General features: G+C 38.6%; 1 protein-coding gene across 9 annotated transcripts in view; it reads right to left on the bottom strand.

The window, feature by feature from the left end:
- The window catches only part of ANK3 (ankyrin 3), a 703,328-nt gene that overhangs the window by 377,707 nt on the left and 302,320 nt on the right, over positions 1–23,301 (bottom strand). The gene's annotated exons all lie outside the window — the stretch shown is intronic.

Here is a 23,301-nt window from a genome sequence, read left to right as displayed (position 1 = left end):
ATGGTAACATTAGACTACTTACATGAACTGTTACATTCATAACAAATGGTGTATACATTTGTAATATGCCTTAACATGCAGGAGATTGAAATAAACGATCCTATATGCACACACACTTGGAATTGTTGGTGAACTATGCTTTTCTTCCCTATAAATTTGAGTTGTTTATGTGACTGACTTTAGGCAATACAATGTATAGAAAAGAACAAAAGCAATTTTACACTAGTCCAAGCCTACGCCTCAAGAGAATTTGCACACTTCCATTCTGTTTAGGAACATGGCCAAGCTACAATGTGAAAAAGCCTGGGTTAGCCTGGTAGATAATCAGAGACATGTGGCTCATCACCCCATACCCCAGAAAATAGCCAGCCAGCACCATCACCTAGCAGACTGGCAGGTAACCAAAGGCCATGTTTGTGGGAACCTGCCTGAACCACAAGAACTGCCTGGCTGATCCCAGCCTAGTGGTTTGCCTAGAGTTACACAAATGGTTATTATTTTAAACCACTAAGTTTGGGGTGGTTTGTTATGCAGTGCAAGTAACTGATACCAAAAAAGGCTGAGAATATGAATCACAAATACTAGGCGTAAAAGAGGAACTATCACTACAAAGCATATAGATATTAAAAAGGAAAGCAAATATTATGAACTTTATGTTAATAAATTGAAAATTTAGATAAAATGAATATATTTCTCAAAAAAATGCAAATTATCAAAACTGACACAAGATGAAAAGGAAAATCTAAGGAGGCTATGTAGAAATGGAAATTACTACAAAAACAATCATTACAAAAACAATTACACAAAGAAAATTCCACACCTATATGGTTTTGCTGGTGGTTTCTATTGAACACTTTGGGGGAAAAAATCAATATCACACCAACTGTTTCAGAAAATAGAGCAAATGAGGACACTTCAATTGTTTTATGAGGCCAGCATAATCTTTGCACCAAACCTAGTAAATAAATTAAAAATATGCATACATACATAACCCAGACTGATCTCTCTCATTGAGAGAAATGTAAAAATCCCTTACAAAATATTAGCAAAATCAAATTTAATAAAGTGAGGCTTATCCCAGAATACAAGCTTGGTTTACACATATTGGTGAAATGTTGAATGCTTTTCCTCTAAGACTAACGAAAGTATTGGCACTCTTTTTTTTTTTTTTTTTTTTTTTTTAATATTGAGATAGAGTCTCGCTCTGTCACCCAGGCTGGAGTGCAGTGGCTCAATCTTGGCTCACTGCAAGCTCCGCCTCCTGGGTTCACGCCATTCTCCTGAGTATTGGCACTCTTACTACTTCTATTCAACATTATACAGGAGACCTTAGACAGTATACTAAGGCAAAGAAAAGAGAGCCACAAGATTGGAGAGGAAGAGCAAAACTGGCTCTTTTTACAAATGACATGATGGTTAACATAGAAAAGCCTAAATAATTTATGAAACAACTCCTAGAACTAAAAAGTGTATTTAGCTTGGTTTCAGGATACAAGATCAACATACAGAAATCAGTTGTATTTTGTATGATGGCTGGAAGTGATTGGAAAATCAAATTAAAAAAAAAAAAGAACAGTTCTATTTTTGAAAATACCAAAAACCATAAAGTACTTTGGATAAATTTAATGAAAGACATGTGTAAATCCTCCACATTGTGAACTATAATCATTGCTGAGAGAAATAAAAGATCTACATTAAGGTAGAAATCTACTACACTCAAGGATTGCAAGATCCAATATTATTAAAATGAAAATTATCCTCAGAACTGTAGATTCAACATGATCCAGTCATAACACCACAAGGATTTTTTTTTTTAAATAGACAAACTTATTATAAAACTTGTATGTGAATATAAAGAACTTTGACTATCCAAAACAATCTTTAAAAATAATAACAAAGTTGAAAGAGTGACACTACCTGAATTTAAAATTTACTATTATAGAAAGAAACAATAATCAAGACAGCATGGTACTGGCATTAAGATAGACACAAAGATCAATGCAAGGGAAATAGACTTGCACTTATATCATTGATTTATTTTCAACAAAGGCACCAAAGCAATTCAATAAGGAAAATGATCTGAACAAATCATGTAAAACAACAGAATACCCATATGAATAAATATAAACCTCAACTCCTACTTTACACACTACAAGTAATCCAAGAAAAATCATACATCTAGACATAAAAACTAAACTCTAAAGCATTTAGAAGAAAACATAGGAAAATACCTTCACAACATGGGGTAGGCAGACGTTTCTTAAGACAGTATATAGGACATAGTAGTCACAATATTTTTTTAAAAAGTATGTTAGACTTTGTTAAAATTTAAAGCTTCTGTACTTCAAAGGTCACTGTTAAGAAAATGAATAGGCCACAAGTGGAAGAAAATATTCTCAAGAATATATCCAACCAGGGATCAGTGTCCAGAAAATATAAGTGTCTCCAACAAATCAAAACTAAAAAGATAAACAACCCAGTTAAAAAATGAACATTAGACTTTAACAGACACCTACAAATTGGTCAATACACAAAAAGTTGGGGACTAATGCAAATGAAGTCTGACATGAGATACTACTATCAACTACCAGAAAGGCTAAAATTAAAGACCGACAACACCAAATGTTGGCAAGGATGTAAAACAACCAGAACTCTAATATGTTGTGAGTGGAGGGTGTGAAATTGCACAACCACTTGGAAACAACATTTGGCAGTTTCTTATAAAATAATACAAACACCTACCCTATAACCTAGCAATTCCACACCTAGATGTTTCCACAAGAGATAGAAAACATATGCCCAAGAACACGTGCATAAGAATGTTTATGGAAGGCTTTGTTTGGAACAAAAAATTAAAAACAGCCCAGATGTTAATTAACAAGTAAATGGATAAACAAACTGTGGTGTATTCATACAATTAATCTTAAAGAAGAAGGAAAAAAAACCCTACTGTTACTGAGCATATTATGCTGAGTAAAAGAAGCCTTTCTCAAATGAGTATATAGTGTATGTTCCATTTACATGAAGTTCTAAAACAGACAAAACTAATCTATAGTGAAAAAAATCAGAACAGAGGTTGCTCCTGGGAGTGGAGTGAGGTGGGTATTGATTGGGAAGGAAGAAAATTTTCTGGGGTGATAGTAAAGTTTTGTGTCTCAAAAAAGTCTGTGTTACCAAGTATATGCTTTTGCCAACATTTATCAAATGGTACATTTAAGTTTTGTGTATTTCATTGTGTGTAAATTTTACCTAAGAAAAAAGTAAATAAATACCTCCAACTAATGACAGCATGCAAGCTAATGTGTTTAGGGTGAATTTTACTGACATCTATGTATTGAAATACATAAAAAGAAAGATAAATTGATGAATGCATAGAGAGATTGACAGGTGGGTATATAGGTAATAAAACAAATACAGCAAAATGTTAATTGTAGAATCTAAGGGCAGGTATATGTGCATTCATTGTATATTCTTTCACTTTTTTTGTTTTACATTTGAAAATTCTCCTAACAGCATGTTGGAAGAAAAAGCAACCAATACTATATGGTAGACCGTTTTTCAGTTTACGTGCAATTTTCATATACAACAGGTTACATTTTTATAACACTGTACATTAGACGAGGCCAGCAACATTATCTCTGTTTTCTTGTGGAAGAAACTCTCAAAGAGGACCTTGCTCAAAGTGTCAGGGCAGTAAAAGGGGTCAAACTTTTTCTGTCATCAAACTTTCTGTAAAGGGCTATATAGTAGCTATTTTAGACTTTCCAGACCATACAGAATATCAAATCAATTGAACTCTGCTTTTGTAGCATGAAAGCAGCCATAGATGATACGTAAATGGACATGGCTGCATTCCAATAAAACTTTATTTCCAAAAACAGGCAGGCACTAGATTTGGGTCATAGGTTGTAGTTTGCTGACCCCTAGATCAGCAGTCCCCAACCTTTTCGGCACAAGAGACTGGTTTCATAAATGACAATTTTCCCACGGATGGGGACATGGGGTGGTTGGGAGATGGTTTCAGAATGAAACTGTTTCACCTTAGATCATCAGGCATTAGTTAGATTCTCATAAGGGGCAAGCGATCTAGATCCCTCACACGTGCATTTCACAATAGGGTTTGTGCTCCTCTGAGACTCTAATGCCACTGCTGATCTGACAGGAGGTGGAGCATAGGCGATAATGCTCGCTCACCTCCTGCTGTGTGGTCCAGTTCTTAACAAGCCCACAGACTGGTACCAGTCCAGGGCCCGGGGGCTGGGGGTTCCTGCCCTAGATAAGTTAGGTTTTCTCATTAAAGGTTACCAATAAAAGGATTGACTTAGAGTCAGATTAATCTGGTTTTTGACTATCACTTGGGGTTATTATGGCAGATAAATTAGATAACTCTTATAAAGTAACCAGCACAGTGCCTGTTTTATAGCAGATATTTGGTAAATGTTAGGTGTTTTTTTTCTGTTTTCATTACCTTGCCTTTTCCTCATTCGCCATTTTTGCCACCAAACCTTTCACCCGGGCAAATTATAACAGGAAAGCAAGCCGTTTAATGTCATTTGACCAAATTAATCAGCCATAATAGATCTTTTGTTCAGTCAATCTATAATAGTTGCACTATAAATGGAAATATATCATTTTCCCTGCATTTTCTAGGCAAACTTTCAGATAGAAATTCATTGAGAACCCTGCAGATTTTCTACTCTGTTGTATCACATGAAAGTCCCAGCTACTCTTTCTCACTCTAAACTAGAGCAAACAAATTGGTTAACCCAAGCTTTTGAGTTTCTCTCAGGTCATTTCTGTAATCCACATTATTTCTTTATTTCTTGGTGCCAAGCTGTATATTCAAAATCCCACTGAAAATTGGTCTTTTCTTGAAGTATGTGGCCCCTCTATTTCTTATTTCTGGCCTCTTTCCAAATACCTTGAAGGAAACAGAGGCAGGAAAATGTTAGTGATAATTATAATTTATTCTCCTCTACAGAATTGTGAGGATGCAAATTATCCAACCATTTCTCAATTAATATATCAATGGACAAAGTTGCAAGGGTATATGTGAGTATTACGTTACAAGGGAAGAGACATCTTCTACTTTCTTTAATGGCTTACAAAAATAATACCATCATAGCAATAATAGATCCATTTAATAAGTATTATGTGCCAAGCACTGTGCTAAGTAATTCATTCATTCATTCATTTACACATTCATCAATGTGTGTGGAAAAACTGCTACAGGACAGGATTTATATAAACCATCCTATGACTTCATAATTCCTGTTTTATAAATTGTATAAACTGAGGCTCAAGAGTGATTAACTTTCACATAGTGCTCAGAAATGGCAGATCAGATATAGCAAATTATCTGAAGACTTTCAGTAAATATTATGACCGGATATTTTATGTCACATATTTAATGAATTTCTGCCCTTTTGAAGCAATACAAAACGATGCTACACTTTTCTAGTGTGTTTGTACCATCTCTGCCACTCGATTATTTCTGTGAAGAATGAATGAGGAGGCTCACACCTTAGCCTGCCCTGTGTGTCTCCCATACTCTGCATGCAGTGGATAATCAATAACTTTTGCTGACTTGTCCCTACCCCTGTTGCCATCTGCTCAGGCAACTTACTTTCCAACACACCTATGTGATGTTTTCTCATTTTCTTCCTGGCTTCTCTGGAATAAATCCATGGAAGGCAATAGAATAAGGAATTCCCTTTCCTAAGAAATACTCTTTCCATTTTGAACTTTCTGTTATAATCTATCAACCTGACTGCTTATGATTTCTCTGCCACTGTGGTATAGTTTGGACCTGTGTCCCCACCCATGTTCAATTGTCAACCCCATCAAGTTTAATTGTCAACCCCAGTGTTGGGGTGTGGCTTGGTGGGAGGTGATTGGATCATGGGGACAGAGTTCTCATGAATGGTTTAGCACCATCCCCTCTTCATACTGTAGGTGAGGGCATTCTCATGAGATCCAGTTGCCTAAAAGCGTATGGCATCCCCTCCCCAACCTTCCTCCTGATCCAGCCATGTGAAGATGCTCGCTCCTGCTTTGTCTTCTGCTATAAGTAAAAGCTCCCGGAGGCCTCCCCAGCCATGCTTCCTGTATCGCCTGCAGAACCAGGAGCCAATTAAACCTCTTTTCTTATAAATTACCCAGTCTCAGGCATCTCTTTATAGCAACATGAGAATGAACTAATACACACTGTAACAAGAAAGAATAACTCTAGAGAAATGAGCAGTAAAGATCTCAGCATAAAAGAAAGTACCAATCTCTTTACTCCTTTGTGGACCAATGTGCCATCTCAAGAGATCCTTTCCCCTAGTGCATACACAGAAAATGCTTCTGTCACTGGGCCTGATACGGAAGCTTTCTTCCTGCAGTTGGGTTTTGACTTTCCTTTCCTCTTCTTCCCTCCTCCCAAACTCCTCAGCCAGAATTTTATATGAACTCAGCTCCTTCTGAGTAAAGATGTGGTTCTGAGTTCAGTTAATAACACTGGGCACATTAACTAATTAACAAGAGTAAGGAGTTCAGAAAACAAACAGGCATGGAGCAATGCTATCATTATGTGGCTTCTGCCTGACTCTGCTGTCCCCCTTAAGCAGGCAGTGATGTCAATATATCTGGGAAGGCAAAGTGAAAAACCTTACTACAAGTTGCCTGTTGAGGTCAAATTTCTTTTTCCTAAATGTACAGAAATAACTAGCACTGCAGTGAGGGTTACAGCTGATTTCTCCATTTTATGGGTTTCATTAAAAAGAAAAAGGCTCCCTTCATGCCATGTATTATCATCTTGCATTGCTTGAAAGTTCAGTTCATGAAACTTGCTACCCAACCCAAACAGCAAATTTCTCATTTCTGGAGAAACCAAGAGAAAAAAAATAGCATTAATTTCACCTTTCCCACCAATTGGTATTGGGTCTCCATTCTCCAATGAAGAGGTTATTGCAAATATTCCTGCATATAGCTCATGGTGGAGAATATCAGTCTATGTGGGTATCATTTGTTTAAAAAACAATGAATTCTTTTTCTGATTAAGTAAAAAGATGTACACATAAAGAAGTTGGCTGATTCACTTTCCACTGGTTAGTTTTTTTAAAAAAGAAAATGAAGCTTAGAAAGTAGCTTTTGCAAAGGAGTTCCTTTTCTCTTGTAAAGGAGTCGTGCTCCTTCTGTTTCTGATGCATAGCAGCTTGCTTTCCCACTGAACATTAGAGGCCCTCCAGTCTCCACCTTGGGACTTCTCCTCTCCCACTCGGTACTCTCTGCCTAGGACACCTCATCCATGCCCACAGCCTGAATGATCATCTATGTGGAATGACTCATAGCCTAGACCCCTCCTCTAGCTTCTGATCTCAAAATTCAACTGCCTATTTGATGTCTTCCCTCAGAAGTATCAAACTCAACAACATTTAAAAATATATGATGTGCCTCCCACGAGTCTACCAGTGTTCTTAGCTCAGAATGGCACCATCTTCTGCCACCTCCCTTTCATCATGGATCACATGCTCTGTGCCCTAGTCTCTCAGCTTCGTCCTGTCTAGGTTCATCTCACTCCACAGGTGCATCCCCTCTGGTCTTCTACCAGTCCCTCCACTTCCCCTCTCCACCTAGATGATGCCTCCTCAGCCTCCAAGAATCAGCTCAAGTATTGAATTCTTGATATCCTGATTGAATAAACTCCTAACCTTGTAGGTTTCATAGTATCACACACCTTGCTTCAAAGTACTAGGCAGCCCAGGTGTGGTGGCTCATGCCTTATCCCAGCACTTTGGGAGGCTGAGGCAGGAGAATCACTTGAGCTTAAGAGTTTGAGACAAGCCTGGGCAACACAGTGGGACCCCACCTCTTTATACGAAAAAATTAAAAAGTAAAACAAACAAACAAACAAAAAACACGCATTACTCATAGTTGCAACTTTACATTCTTTGTGTGTGATTTCCCTGTACCAGGTGTTTAGCTCCGTGGGGGAAGCGGCAACATCTGTTTTTCTTCACTAATGTGTTCCACAGAGCTTAGAGTGTTTGACACTTAATAGGTGGTTCTCCTTATATATTTGTTGGAAGGATGGAGGGAGGGAAGAAGGAAGACATAACAAAAAGAATATTCATTTTTATCAAACTTTGGTTGGTGTAGCAGAGACTGGCTAGATATTTTTCAAACAATTTTCATGATCCTGGGTGAAGCCATGTGACTTAGGATGAAAGGGGATGCAGATTGATGTGACATGTGGCACCTCCAGGCCTGGCCTCCCACCCAATTTTTTTTTTTCTTGGAGACAGGGTCTCACTCTGTTGACCAAGCTGGAGTGCAATTGTGCAATCATAGCTCACTGCATCCTCAAGCTCCTGGGTTCAAGGAATCCTCCTGTCTTAGCCTCCTGAGTAGCTGGGCCTACAGGTGTACACCAGAATGCCTGGCCAAATGATTTTTTCATTTTTTTGCAGTGACAAGGTCTCACTATGTGTTGCCCAGGCTGGTCTTGAACTCCAGGCCTCAGGCAATCCTCCTGTCTCTGCCTCCCGAAGTGCTGGAATTACAGGTGTGAGCCACTGTACCTGGCCTCTCCCATCCAATCTTTATCCCTCTCCTTCCTTTTTCTTCTACTGGCTTTTGACCCAGCTACCAAGGATCCACTGGGGGAACTCCAAGGAACTGGTGGATAATGGAGCCCCAATCTGGAAGGCACTTGGTTTCCAAATAACTGCAGCCCCTACACCAAGCCACATTGGACTGTGTTGTGAACCAGAAACAAACTTTTATTGTGTTAGATTTAGAGGTTGTTTGTTTTAGCAGTCAGGTTACACTGACTTACAGAATTAGGAAGAGGAGGGACAAAGTAGTTATTACCTTCTGTGATTTTCTTACACAGAATATTTTATTTTATTTTTCACTTGAAAAAGAGAAACAAAAATTAGGCCAGTTATGTTCAGGGTTCAGAGGTAAATATCTTTCAAAATGTACAACTGGTTAGCAATAACTGTACTTTTTGGTCAGGGCAACCTAATCCGAGAAATGCTAAACTTCTTTAAGCCAGAGGAAGTTGTTGTGCTATTAAGGATAAGTAGATAAGATGTTTTCTTGATGGTTCTTTTGTGTGTATGAGAAAATAACAACAACAACTAAAAGAGCACCACTTCTAATAGAGCAGGCCTGGGGAGAAGGGACCGTGTGGCAGGCAGTCTGCTTCTCAGTCTCTGGAGGGGTGGAGGTGGGGGACACTGGCAGAGAGCCTAACTCCAGCTGGGGCAGGTACCTGTGTGCCCCTCTCACCAACCTTGAAGAATTAGGAATATAAATGAATTAAACAGCACCACAGTGGACTAGAGAAGAGCCCAGACTCCAGGACCAGACTGCCTGGACATGAATCCCAGCATGGTCACTTACTAGGAAAATAACCTTAGACAAGTGACCCCATCTGCCTGTGCTTCAGTTTCCACACTTCTAAAGCATAGAAATGAGGATATAGAAGAAAGTACTCATGAGGTTTTTATGGAGATGAAATGAAAGAGTATTTGTAAAGTGCTTAATCCAGTCAGTACTATATAAAAATAAGGAGTCCAATTTAAAAAAATAAGAAGAGAGCCACGGCAATTAATCCCAGCTGTGTACTGCCTAGTTCTAATGGATCCTACAATCTTTCTTGAAGAAAAGCTACTTTTGAATCTCTAAAAGGCTTATGAACACCACAGAAGAAATAAGAAAGTAAAGAGCCCTAAAAGTGACTGGTAGAGGGTGTGTGAGGAGGGGATTCCTCAGTGGCTGCTGGTTAGGAAGCAAGTAGGAAGACGTTCCCAGCCACCACGCAGACAAACTACGTGTGTTAATTTTCTTTGTCAACTTGACCGGCCGCAGGGTGTTCAGGATGCATTATTCTAGGTGAGTCTGTGAGGGTGCTTCTGGATATGACTAATGTTTGAATCTATGGACTCAGTAGTGTAGATTGCCCTCCCCAATGTGGATGGGCCTCATCCAATCCCCTGAGAGCCTGAAGAGAACAAAAGAAATTGATCTCTTCCTGCCTGATTGCTTGAACTGCTACATCCATCTTCTCCAGCTTAGTTCTCAGGCCTTCAGACCCACATTGGAATCTACATCATCGGCTCCGCAGGTTCTCAGGCCTTCGGACTGGGACTGCATTACACCACTGGCTTTCCTGGGTCTCTAGCTGGCAGATGGAAAATTGCAGGACTTCTCAACCTCCGTAATCACGTGAGCCAATTTCTGACAACAAATCTCTTTCTGTGTCTGTTTCCTATTGGTTCTGTTTCTCCAGAACACCCTAACTAATATGCTGTGTGACTGTTAAAAAATCTCACTGTCAGTTACTCACTAGCTATTAGGAAGCTTTAGCCATAGTAGCCCCCTTAGAGCTGAGACTGTCTATAATTTTCACTATGGTAGCCCCATTGCTAATTACACCTAGCACAGACAGAATGTGCAACAAACATTTGACTGATTAATTTTCTCTCTTTAATGATAATCAGAACGCTCTATTTATAATTACGATTATTTCAATGTGTGTGTTTTACTTCTCTCTAAAGTCACTTGAGGACAGAGTGCACACTTCATTTATCTTTTTATTCCCACCCAGCATGCTATCTGGTACATAATAAGGATTCAATAAATAATTGAAAGAGTTAATGAATCGATAAAAGTTTGGATCATCCACTAAAGTCTACTTATTAATAATCCTTCCTCCCAGTTTCAGAAACAGTAAAACCTGACTTTACAAAACTGAACTGTAAAGAACAAAATAATTATCACCTTTCTGTGACACTAATATTGAACCTTTTTATAAGAGAGGATTGTAGCAATTCTAGCCACTCTTCCTCACTAAAGTTTTATGACATTGAATGAAGACTTTATTTTGGCCAATTTACTAAAGGCGATATTGAGTTCATAAAAGAAGTCTATTTCCTCTTCTGATGCTATGGCACATAATATACAAGTGAATAATTCATGAAATGAATGGAAATGAATATGAAAGTGTGGGCTACCACATTACTTTATGTTAGTACCTGTAAAACTTCCATGCCAGTGCCTCAGCTAAAGCTCTACAGAATAAGTGTTCGAAAAGATGACAGATAAAATTTTTGTTATACTGACAATCTTCTCTAGTTCCCAAGGTAGTTATTGAGTAATTTCTCTTCTCTTTGGAGAAAATATGAAAATCTCTAAGACCTATTACTTGAATTCCAAAACAATATTGCTCAACATCAAATATCACATTAACCTCTGGGAAATCTGGGAGATTCTGCAAAATAAAATAAGTATGTAATCCAACAGAAGTATGGGGAGAAATCAATTTTACCCCAGAAAAAAGGGACTCGAAATGTTCTATTCAGAATCATGCAGAGTATTTAACAGATGTTTCATGAACTAAAACAGGTGGGGTGTAGCGACTCATGCCTGTAATCCCAGCACTTTGGGAGGCCAAGGCAGGTGGATCACTTGAGCCTAGGATTTCAAGACCAGCCTGGGCAACATGGTGAAACCCTAGCTCTACAAACAAAATGAAAAATTAGCTGCATGTGGTGGTGCTTGTTTGCAGTCCCAGCAGCTCAGGAGGCTAAAGTGTGAGGATCACTTGAGCCTGGGAGGTTGAGGCTGCGGTGAGCTATAATGGTGCCACTGCACTGCAGCCTGAGTGAGAGAGTGAGACCCTATCTCAAAAACAAACAGAAAAAACTAAAACACCCTCTCAAATGCTCTGTAATTCATAATGAAAGTTGAACATAAAAGGAAATACTGATATTACAATATAAGCACTGTAATTTTGTCTCCGATTTTTAAGACACTTGTGATTTGAAAAAATTGGTTTCAATTAGTCTCACATCACAGCAACAATGGCATTTTAAGTTACCAGCATTTAATGTTTATCATGTAAACATGCCTACAAGAGATCTCTTCTCTAGAATAGATTCAGTCCTATTCCCAGCAAGTCCACTAACCCACTTCCTGCTGAGGAGGGTGGCACTGAACCATAGCCTGTTGTGTTCAGCCATTCAATGCACTCCCATATCCATGGGGACTGGATTCTGAAACATAACAGGAATATACAAAATTTCTCAGGAGCATGCAGTGTTATTTATAACAATGAAGATCGATCTTCAGTGCAGTTCAAGGAACACAAGGCATATCCACAAATAACCACAGTAAAGGACAAGCTTGTCTAATTAATTACCAAAAACAAAAAAAAAAGGTGGTATAAACAAGAAGCTGTACAATTTTTTTTGAGTGAGATCTCATTTGGAGATAGGGAAGGAAGCCATGGTGGAGGAACAGGCATTGGAGGGTGGGGAAGGTTTAAATAAATATGCCTTCTCTCCTATGTGCTATGGATTACCAGAGAAGGGTAGATGGTGCAAATGCTGGCAAAAATCTTATTTTATATATTACGGGATGTTCAAATGATATGGTTCCATCGCTCTTTTTGGCTGAAGGCATAAAAAGTTGGTGGCAGCTACCTCCACCTTTCAGAGTGAGCTATTAGACACCTGGGCAGCATTTGCCAAAGGAGTAGCCTTAGCATTCTCACTTTCAGACTGTATTAGAAAGGCTGAGAGGAGGCACTGCAGATTAGAGAGGAATCATTTGGAGATATTATCAGTATGCTCTGACTAATCTCCACCCACAGTGACTGTGAGAACAGAGTCGAGGAATTTCCTTCGAGGTCCTCTGGAATTCCAGGAGCTGAGTGGACCAGTCCCTGACACACGCCTGGGTAAATCTCCATGCCAGAGGCTTTGGCTATTGAAGGGAGGCAGCAGAAGGAGAAAGAACAAACCAGATTGTATTGTCAGCTGCCTACAATTCCCTGTCCCACCTACAGCAATGCCAGAGTGCACAGGTGTTTCTTGTGATCAGCTGTGGGGCATGGGGTAAAAAGAGACAGTCTGGGCTGGAGCTACTGGAAATCCTGCCTACGAGGACTCCTGTAAGGAGCATCATGCCTCCAGTATTCCCAGAGGCCGAGGGAGGAAAACGGGCAGACCAGCCTGTGTTTTTTGAAGGAAACTCCTAAAAACTACAATCAATCAGGGGCAGCCTGGATCATCTGCAAAGTGCAAAAAGGAGAAACCTTTAAATTCCACTTAAATGACCAGTGGGAACTACTGCCAGATGACCCCGCCTCTGCTCCTTCCACCTGCTGCAACCCCAGAGTGTCCAGAGTTACCCACCTGGGGCACGGAGGATAAATGTGCAGCAGGAAAGTGGGCACAAAACCGCTATGCTCCTACCCCCTGCTACAGTTTTCCAATCAGACTGGAGCTGGAGGAGGGAGGAGGCTTGATCATCCAGTGAAATTCCGGGTTACTGTCATTGTTATTATTATACTCAAATGAACCTGTTAATTTCCTAAATGAAAGTATTTTGGGGACCAAAAGTGGCCAGAGGCTGTTTGTTATAGGAGGGTCATGGGGCTTTAAGCCCTAATATTTCACTCAAGCAGCAAAGAAAATAGTTCCTGACAAAAAATTTCAGTGGGCAATAGGTGCATGGGATAAAGTTCCTATTCATTCAGATACTATTACACTTACATATGGCATTGGTAAAAGCAGTAATAATTTATATTTTGGTTTATCATATGGTCTGAATTTGTGTCCCCCCACCCCCATTCATGTGTTGACATTCTACCCCTCAATGTGATGGTATAAGGAGATGAGGCCTTTGGGAGGTGATTAAGTCATGAGGGTGGAGTCCTCATGAATGGGATTAGTGTGCTTATATTAAAAAAAAAAAAGATCCAGGAAAGACCCTCATCCTTTCTACCATGTGAGGACACAACGAAAACACACCATCTATGAACCAGGAAGTGGGCCTCAGACACCAATCCTATCAGTACCTTGATCTTGGATTTCTCAGCCTCTGAAACCGTGAGAATTAGATTTCTGTTATTTATGATCCAACTAGCTTGTGGAATTTTGTTATAGTAGCCCAAATGGATTGTTTCTACTAAAATAGAAAATGGATAATAATGAACAATTATTGTTATGTGCAACCACACAGACGAATCTTAAAAACATGTCAACCAAAATAAGCCAGACACACATATCTGTGAATATACTAAAAATCATTAAGTACATGTTAAATGGGTGCACTGTGTGGTGTGCTTACTAGATCTCAAATGTGTTTTTAAAAAGCCAGACTGGGCTGGGTGCGGTGGCTCATGCCTGTAATCCCAGCACTTTGGGAGGCTGAGGTGGGTGGATCACCAGGTTAGCAGATCAAGACCATCCTTGCTAACACAGTGAAAGCCCATCTCTACTAAAATTACACAAAATTAGTCGGGCATGGTGGCGGGCGCCTGTCGTCCCAGCTACTCAGGAGGCTGAGGCAAGAGAATGGTGTGAACTTGGGAGGTGGAGCTTGCAGTGAACCGAGATTGCGCCACTGTACTCTAGCCTGGGCAAGAGCGAGACTCTGTCTCAAAAAAAAAAAAAAAAAAAAAGAGAAGAAAAAAAAAGAAAAAAAAAAAAAAGCCAAACCAAAGAGGATATCCAATATGATTTCATTTACATGAAGTTCTAAAGTGACAAAATTCAGTATCAGTGGTGCTTGGTGGGTTGTGGGGAGGGGATTGACTGCAAAGCGTTACATTAGGAAATTTTTGGAATGATGGAAAAGTTCTACATCTGAGCTGTGTAATCAGTAGCCATCTAAGTCCATTTAGATGTATTAACATTTTTAAAATTAAATGAGTTAAAAATTCATTTTCTCAGTCACACTAGCTCATTTCAAATGCTCAATAGCAACATGCAGCCAATAGCTACCACGGTAGACAGCATAGAATATTTTTATCGTCACCCAAACTTTTACTGGGCAGTGATGTTCTATATCTTCATTTCACTGGTGGTTCCAGGGGGTCTCATTTGTTACAACCCATAAAACCATACACTTAAAGCTGAGTGTTTTAAGATATATAAATTACACCATAATAGAATTGACTACAAACATTGTTTGAGAAAATTGTACCAAGAATAAACTGTTCTCCAAGACTAGGAGAATGAGTCTAAAGGGAAGGAGATGGTGGCAAAGAAAGGACGGCTGAGAGAAGTGGAAGCTAGGAAAGATATTCAGATGAGGTAGGAAGATCTAATGGAGGATAACTTAAAGCAAATAGCAGGCAGGAAAGAACTGCATTAACAACGCGGAGTTGAACTGACAAGAAAAAGTTTGAGATTAAGCAGAGATCTCTGGGGAATATGCACACTCAGGGGAAAAGTGAGTCCTAGATATTTAGACACAAAGGTTCTAGAAGAAGTTGTGAGTAAAAATGAATCATTAAGCCCTGATCCAGGTGGTTTGAGAAACAGCAACTTGACGGGGGTCAGCTGAGAAAACTGAGTGACCCCAGGGTTAAAGAAAAAGTTGTATACCTGGTCACTGCCTGAAACCTGGAATGAAAACACACAGAAGCTGATCTGACTGTCCAGCCAGTTTATTAGTACGGGCCTGGATTCCTGGGAATGGAGGAATTCTGCATAAGGTTGGTGTTTTATAAAATAGTCCCAATCTCAGAAACAGATGTCTGAGCAGGCATTGTCTTCAGCAAAATGCAATTGAACAACGGATGAAGAAAAATATATAAGTGAAAGATGATGAGCTACCTATGAAGTTAGCAACCTGCAGAAAGAATGGATGAAAACCTGCAGGAACTTCTGTGGTTTTCATGGAAAACTAGTTGGTACTATTGGAGGGCACAAACTGGCAGGTGGATGATGTCACAATTAGGACCAACGGAAATAAATCAGATCCTACTCCCTAAAGAGAACTCTGGGGAAGGAACATTAAGAAAATGGGTACCAGTGTCTTTTTATTGAATACACTTGGATCCCCTGCTTAGTAAACTGGCATTCATGTAGATACACTATCAAGATAACCACTCAAAATAAAACATATTAATCATAATTGAAAGGTTTTTTAAAAAATATGCTTTTACCACGTACACGTTTCTATTTTCTTGAAGTGAAAAAACGTATCTAGTTACCACCTACTATTTGTGAGATCTACATCTAATTAACAAGAAATGACAGGTGATTTTGTCTGTGGCACATTTTTTTGGTCTGTTCCTTCTCCTCCAGTTTTCAGAGCCCTAGTTCTGACTCATGATTCCTGAGATGGACTATTGTAGCAGTCTCTAAGCTGCCTTACCTCCAGTACCGGCCTCCTGATATGCACTGTCCAGGTCACAGCCAGAATGGTCCATCTGAAGCACCATTGTGGCCATGTTTTCAAAAGCTTCCTCAACTCTGACTTCCAGCAGAGCCGCAACAAATATACACAATACTGACTCACGGTTCCCATTGCTTCTGCCTGGAACCCCCTTCCTATGTCTCATGAGGTGGTTAATATTCCCTCATCTGTTACACCTGTGCCCAAGTATCATTTCCAGCAAAAGCATTCCCTAATCACCAGGTTGCCCAAGTACCTTTCTGTTTGCTTTCATATCTGTACTTATTGCATTATTAAGGTTATCTGTTCATATTTCCTCTATATTTCTTGAGGAAAAGTGGGTTTTATTCATTTTCTAATGCCCAGCACCTAAACTGTGGATAATCTAAATATAGTAAGAAAGTCTAACATAGTAACATTAAAATAATAAATATAATGAAAATTGGGTTGCCAGATTCAGTAAATAAAATATAGGCCCCTCAGTTAAATCTGAATTATCAGATAAACAATGAATATTTTTAAAAGTATAAATATATCTCCAATACTCCATGGGAGACACTTATACCAGAAGAAAATATTTCTTGTTTATCTGAAATTCAACTTTAACTGGGCATTCTGTATCTGGCCTGGGAACCCTAAATAGAAATTTTGAGAGAGCTTAAAAAATTATTTAAGCCCTGTATTTATTTAGGGTGACCTTTTCAAATGTATAAAACACCTTGAGTTTCATAAAATTCTATTTTCTTAAGCTGATCAAAACCGAGGTCCTAAATCTATATTAAGTCTTTCGAAGGCACGTTAGAGTTGTATTTATATTTATGATGCATATTAAAAAACAATTCTGTCCTAAGTGTTTTTGATTTCAAAAACAAAGTACACGTTTTAGATTGAAATTCTGAATTTGATTATCTTAAACGGCTAATGTGTGAATCCAATCTTCTACTGAATATAAACCTGTTTGTTTTTAAATGAAGTTTAAAGTTTTGGAAATATTTACAAATGTCCCACAAGCTCTTTTTAAAAATCCATTGAAAAACGAGAAATTTAACAGAAAAAGTACTGGGTCAGAAGTTTGGAAACCTCATTTCAGCTTCATCTTAGTCATTAGCTTGAAATGGGATCTTGGGCATTGCACATCATTCATTCTTCTCACCTATTATATGAAGAGCAAAATTTTAAATGATCTCAGAGGCCCCTCCTCCTACTCTAACAGTCTATAACTGTATTAAGCCAAAGACATGAGTACTGATACCACGGGCTCTAAGTTAGCAGACCTAGCCCTATCCTGCATCTGCTAGAAAATTTGCATATATAAAGAGCACTTGGCCTCTAGGGCTGGCAGAAGAACTCCATGCACCCAGGTTCTTAAGCCTCTGAGCTTTACATTCCTTCCAAGGTTCATTTCATTTTGCTAAAACAGGACCTCATTAAAGACAAGAATGTCAGAAGCAAAGAGTCTGCATTGATATATTGGATGCCCTCTTGGCCTGTTACATTCAGGAAGAAACCAAATCCCTTCTCCTGCCTACCTAAGCCTGCCTTCTAATTTTTAGTCCAGGGACCTACCTTTTTAAAAGAGAAAACAGACACCTGGAATGAATCCTACCTTCAGGTGAGGCCACACTTTCACAGGGATGCAGACCTCAGTAAAACATCAAAACCGAACTCGATAACTCCAGTATTCATCTGTGGTAGTGATTTTGTTACATCCAACCTCTCTGGGCCTTGCTTTTCTTTTCTCTACACATCTTAGAGTATTTCTGCTAGCAGTCATTACCCTTTTTTTCCCATTAGGATTCAATCTCCACTGTAGCAAATTTGCCAATGACCTCTCATTAAACAACAAAAACCAAACATCTGACATGGATGATCTCCAAGTAATAAGTCCACTTCGACACCATTAAGCAAAACATTGTACTGGCTGCTCCCAAAGGTAGGCAGAAATGGAGCTTTGCACACCAGGGTAGCTCTGTTCATATACCGTAGGGAAGGCCTCGTGAGCCATCTGGAGCAGTCACCTAACATGGGTTGATTGCCTCGTTTTGACTACCACACAGAGTCATATTTTATCACCCAATTTATTAAATGTCTATGCAAGACTATTTAAAAACAGAACAAAATGGTCCCCAAATCACTTGTACTATTCACTAGCACTTTATTGTGCAAACACCATGTTCAAGGCACTGACCCATGTTAAGAGCCTGGGACACAGACAGCATCTGCTCTCAGAAACTCGAGTCTAGCTGAAGAGAGAAGGAGCTTTATGAATAACCATCAGAAGAGAGAGAATGACCCCAGGCTTTTTGGCACAGTCTTTCCTCTTCAAAGAGTGTAGATCATACAGCTACTGATATGGTTACTGGTCAGCTTATTAGAGAAATGCAATGAGATCCCACCCAGAGAATAGAAAGTAAGTGTCCCCCTTAGTGGGCATATATTAAAGAAAATGTTTCCAGGACAGTATTGTGCCTTGATTTAGTCTGTGTCAAAATGAACCGTTATTACAGCTGATATTCTGTTGTCCCCTAAATGAACAGTGTTTACACATAAGATGCAGATTCTGAGCATCTGGCTATCTTCTGGCTTGGCAGGAAGAAAAGGAGAGATCCCTTTTACAAAAGGGAATAAAACGTTACCTTAAGTGGTTCCTCCAGAAGTTAAACATAGAATTACCATATTACCCAGCAATTGCACCGCTAGATACATATCCAAAAGAAGTAAGAACAGGGATTCAAACAGATACTTATATGTGAAATATTCATAGCATTATACACAATAGTCAAAAAGTGGAAACAACCCAGCTGTTCATCAGCCCATGAATGGATAAACAAAATACGGTAATTACATACGATGAATACTATCCCGCCGGAAAAAAACAGTAAAATTTTGATACATGCCACACAGATAAAACTTGAGCACATGTTAAGTGAAAACACACACCAAAAAAAAAAAAATGCTGTATGATAATACTTATATAAAATATCTAGACTAGGCTAGTTCACAGAGAGAGAAAGATAAGAGATTTCTAGGGAGAAGAGGAGAATTGGCAGCTATTGCTTAGTAATAGAGTTTATGTTGGGGTGATAAAATAATTCTGGAGATAGCAGGGATAGTTGTACAACATCTGAATATAATTAATGCCAGTGAATTGTGTACTTAAAAATAGTTAAAATGGCAAATTTTGTTATATATCCTTTATTACAATAAAAAAGTGGAGAAAAAAGGGGAAGTCTTAATAAATGTGGGGGAGGAAAGGACAGCTTGCAATCTCTGAGTACTCCATGCAAACTACAGTGACGCGATGAGAGTGGGGAGGGGGCAGCTGCACCACCTACCAGCCTGTGAGACTAGAGAAATCAGGTTTTGATTTCTCAAAGGAAAATCAAGTGGAGGACAATGAGGGGAGGGAGTGCACCTTTACTCCCAGAAAGTACTGTAGGTAGACAATGGCATAGTCTTGTGACTGACCTCCCTTGACTCCCTAGGAGTTCCCCTCCCATCCTCACCCTAAAGAGCAGGTTACCATAGATCTTAAAAGTAGACAGGCATTCCAGGGGTGTGTTAACCAGGCACAAGTAATCCCACTAGATCTTTTCAAATATGTAGTTAAAAATTCAACCACACTCTTACATTGTAAACACAGCATTTTTATCCTCCTTCAGAATTGATCATTACTGTATAAACAAGTGATATCACTCAGGTCTATATTTAAAACCCTACAGGCTTTAATTAATTTAGGGGATATTCTGGTGACCAAAAGGAAGAAGTTTATTGAAATGTGGCTTTAGTTTGGAAGGCCCTGACCCCAATGCGAATTGTTAAAACTAAGGGTATACAAAGTTTACATTTTTATAAGTAAATAAAGGGTCTTAGACAAAAGTTCATATCAGATACTATAGAGGAGTTGGAACATAGCTTGAGTTTTGGTGATGAAGAAGTCTATTCACAGACTCCGATTCTACGCTCGTAGTTTTTAAATGTTGACCTTGTCTTGCCTTTTAATTTTGAATAACTTCCACCAAAGTCTTTCCCCAAAGTTTCTACCATTAATTACCCTTGGCTAAGACTTAGAGCCACAGATTCCTGGTTACTAAAAAGCCACAAGGAACAAACATTCATTCTTTCTTCCATTACCTTATTCATCTATAGAGTTGCCAACAAATACCTGCTGAGCATCTTCTACATACAAAATTATTCTGCTTCACATATGATTAGCAATGTAAATTTTAACTGACAAAGACTGCTCTAAACTTACAGCGATTTGACAAGAGATACAGATCCTCTATTGCTATCCAAGTTCATTGAAGTAATCATAAAGATCTACCTAAAATATTAAAATCTATGCTTCTAGGGACAAGTGGTGACGTGTCTTTTTATAAGATTCTTATCTTTGGGATTTCAGTTCTACTTGGATTCAGCAACACATTATTTTATTCATTTCTAGGTAATAAAGCTTGAGCAATCATTTTCTTTAATAATGCCTTTCATTAATTTGGTTCATAAACATATCCTATTTCTTTTTTCCTTCCTAAGCTGTAATGGCATTTGCACAGCTGTTGCAATAAGGGAAGTTTTTAAAATGCAAATAAGAAGTAGGTAGACGGCACAAGCTAATAAAGAGAGCTTTGCCAAATATTAAAAAAAGTTCTCCATCAGAATAATCATACTAACAAAATAGAAAGCTCATGTGGGAGTGATTTTCAGTAGTTTTAAAACATGAAAATATTGCTTTGACTTTTATACATACGGAGAAAACAGAGTACATGTTACCAAATCAGAATACATGCTCTCCATGACATTTCACAATGAGGCACTATTGACATTTGGTGAAGGACAATTCTTTACTGTACGGAACACTTCTGTGTACTGAAGGGCAAAGGGCTGTTACTACCCCCGACATCCACCCACTGATCCCAGTGGTGTCCTTTCAGTCACCATGACCATCAAAACACCTCCAGATAATTTCAAAAGACCCATAAGGAAGCAGTGTTTGTCTACATGAAAACCAATCTAGTGAAATTCTCCCATGAATATGTCCTAAATATACTTTTTAAAAAATTATTATTACTAAATATACTTTTAAGGCAAGAGGAGCACCAAAGAAGACAATTACTTCCAAAAAACTTGCTTGTGGTCTATTTCCACATTAGGTATTAGGTATCTGCACATGACCTTCCTTTACTGACAATCATTTGATTTTTAAATAAAAGAAATAAAAAGAAAATAATATCCATAGTTGCCTCTGAGTCAAAAAGTCTTAATACAAGGTGGGGTAGGGCAGTCTGGAATACCTATTCTGCAACAATGATTCTCCATCTTTTTATTTTCACAGCACACTCTTATTATTTTTATTACCAGGACTTTTAATAATCAAACTATAACATATACTAGCTCAGAATATCTAGAATAGCATCTGTGGTTGTCACTCTTCATTGGGATAACCTTCAGGCTGGAGTCTCTGTGGACAACTGCCTTGACTATATCCCTTATGTACTAATAAGACAAAGTTCTTGTACATCCCCATTAAAAAACTCTTTATATTTACTAACAGCTTCATGTTACCCAGCATTTTCTCTCTTAAATAAGAGCAAGTTGGTCCCCACTCTCCACTGTATTTTATGAACAATTAAGTCAGCCAGGATGCTACCAGACAGGCATGCCAATAAAGGTACGAAAACCCAGAATATACACTTTATACGCTGATCCAAATTTGGTAGTATCCCTGGGCAAGGTTTATGTATTCTGGAGGGACACAGCATGCTGGTTGCAAACAACTCTCCTACCATTCTTTCATAAAAGTTACCTCTGGTGGTGGTTTTAAAGAAAAATAAACTTAATTTTGAGGTTCACATAAGCATTTTAATGTTGGTAAATATAGATTATTTCCTTGGGCATTCCAGATTTTGTCAAGGAATTTTACATTTTGAGAAGCTATGCTTGACTGTCATCATTTTGCTATGCTATGATAAACTTAGAGGACAACAAAGGTTTGATTTAAGGGCTTGGATAAAAGTGTTGAACTTAAGTTACCACTATTTCTGAGTCACTATACTTAGGGTGACCACACATCCTGGTTTTGGCCAGCACAGCTCCAGTCACATCAGTCCTCTTAAAATAACTGTTAATAGTGTTCCCGTTCATTCTCAAAAGTGTGATAAATTATACCATCACTCTCATTATACTGAGAGTCTATGAGAGACATTTGATAAGGTCACCAATAAGAGAATCTAGAAAACTAATTTTAGGGAAAAAACCAATCAAGTCTTTCTTTAATATTTGTCAGTTGAATAATTGTGGAAATAGTGACTCTTTAGTATAGACAGTATTCAAAGACAGAGATGGAAACTATCTCCAAAATAAAAATAATCAAGAAGGGCATACGAAGAAAATTCAGGTGAATTACACCAAACACTTTTGAGCTCTTCCTATACTAATATGTTTGGGTTCAGGAAATAAGAAAAAAGTTATTTCTGCCCTTGAGAACCTTACAATTCCACTCTTACAATTTGCTGGAACAGATAGAAATTAAAGTAGAATTGTGGGATGCATTGTAGTGTAGCAGTTAGTTCCCTCCATTTCCTAGTTCTGAACCTTGGGAAAGACAGCGAGTTGCTCTGAAAATGATTTTTATCACATGAAAAATCTAGATGATAATATCCCTCTCACAGGTTGATTCTATTCAACAGACCTTTCCTAATTGCCTGTGTGCCAAGTATGAAGTGGTTACAGGGACTACATGAGATGTGAACAATGGTAAACAATGAAATTTAAAGACATTACTTTGTAATCACTTTCTTATTTCAATTATAATACACAGAAAGGCATATATAACCCCTAAAGAGGGTCCTTTAGGCCAACTAGAAACGGGAAAGGAGGATGGCTCAGGGCAGAAAGGCACAGAAAGGAAGGCACAGAAAAAGGAAGCAGTAAAGATATGAAAAGGCGACACTATATTCATAGGGTGCTTGTGGAAATACAAGTGAGGTGAAATACGTTTCAAAGTAGAGAGTGACAAAAAGGGAAGCTGGAGAGCTGGTGGGGCAAGTGATGGAGTCACTGTATATCCAGTTAAGAAGGCTGCATTGTTCCTCTAGACAAGTGAGGGAACTGCTGAAG

This window comes from Chlorocebus sabaeus, chromosome 9 (genome assembly GCF_047675955.1).
Source record: "Chlorocebus sabaeus isolate Y175 chromosome 9, mChlSab1.0.hap1, whole genome shotgun sequence".
In the NCBI taxonomy this organism is placed as follows: domain Eukaryota; kingdom Metazoa; phylum Chordata; class Mammalia; order Primates; family Cercopithecidae; genus Chlorocebus; species Chlorocebus sabaeus.
Note: the sequence above shows the minus strand (reverse complement) of the source record. Positions and strands in the feature narration are given on the sequence as shown.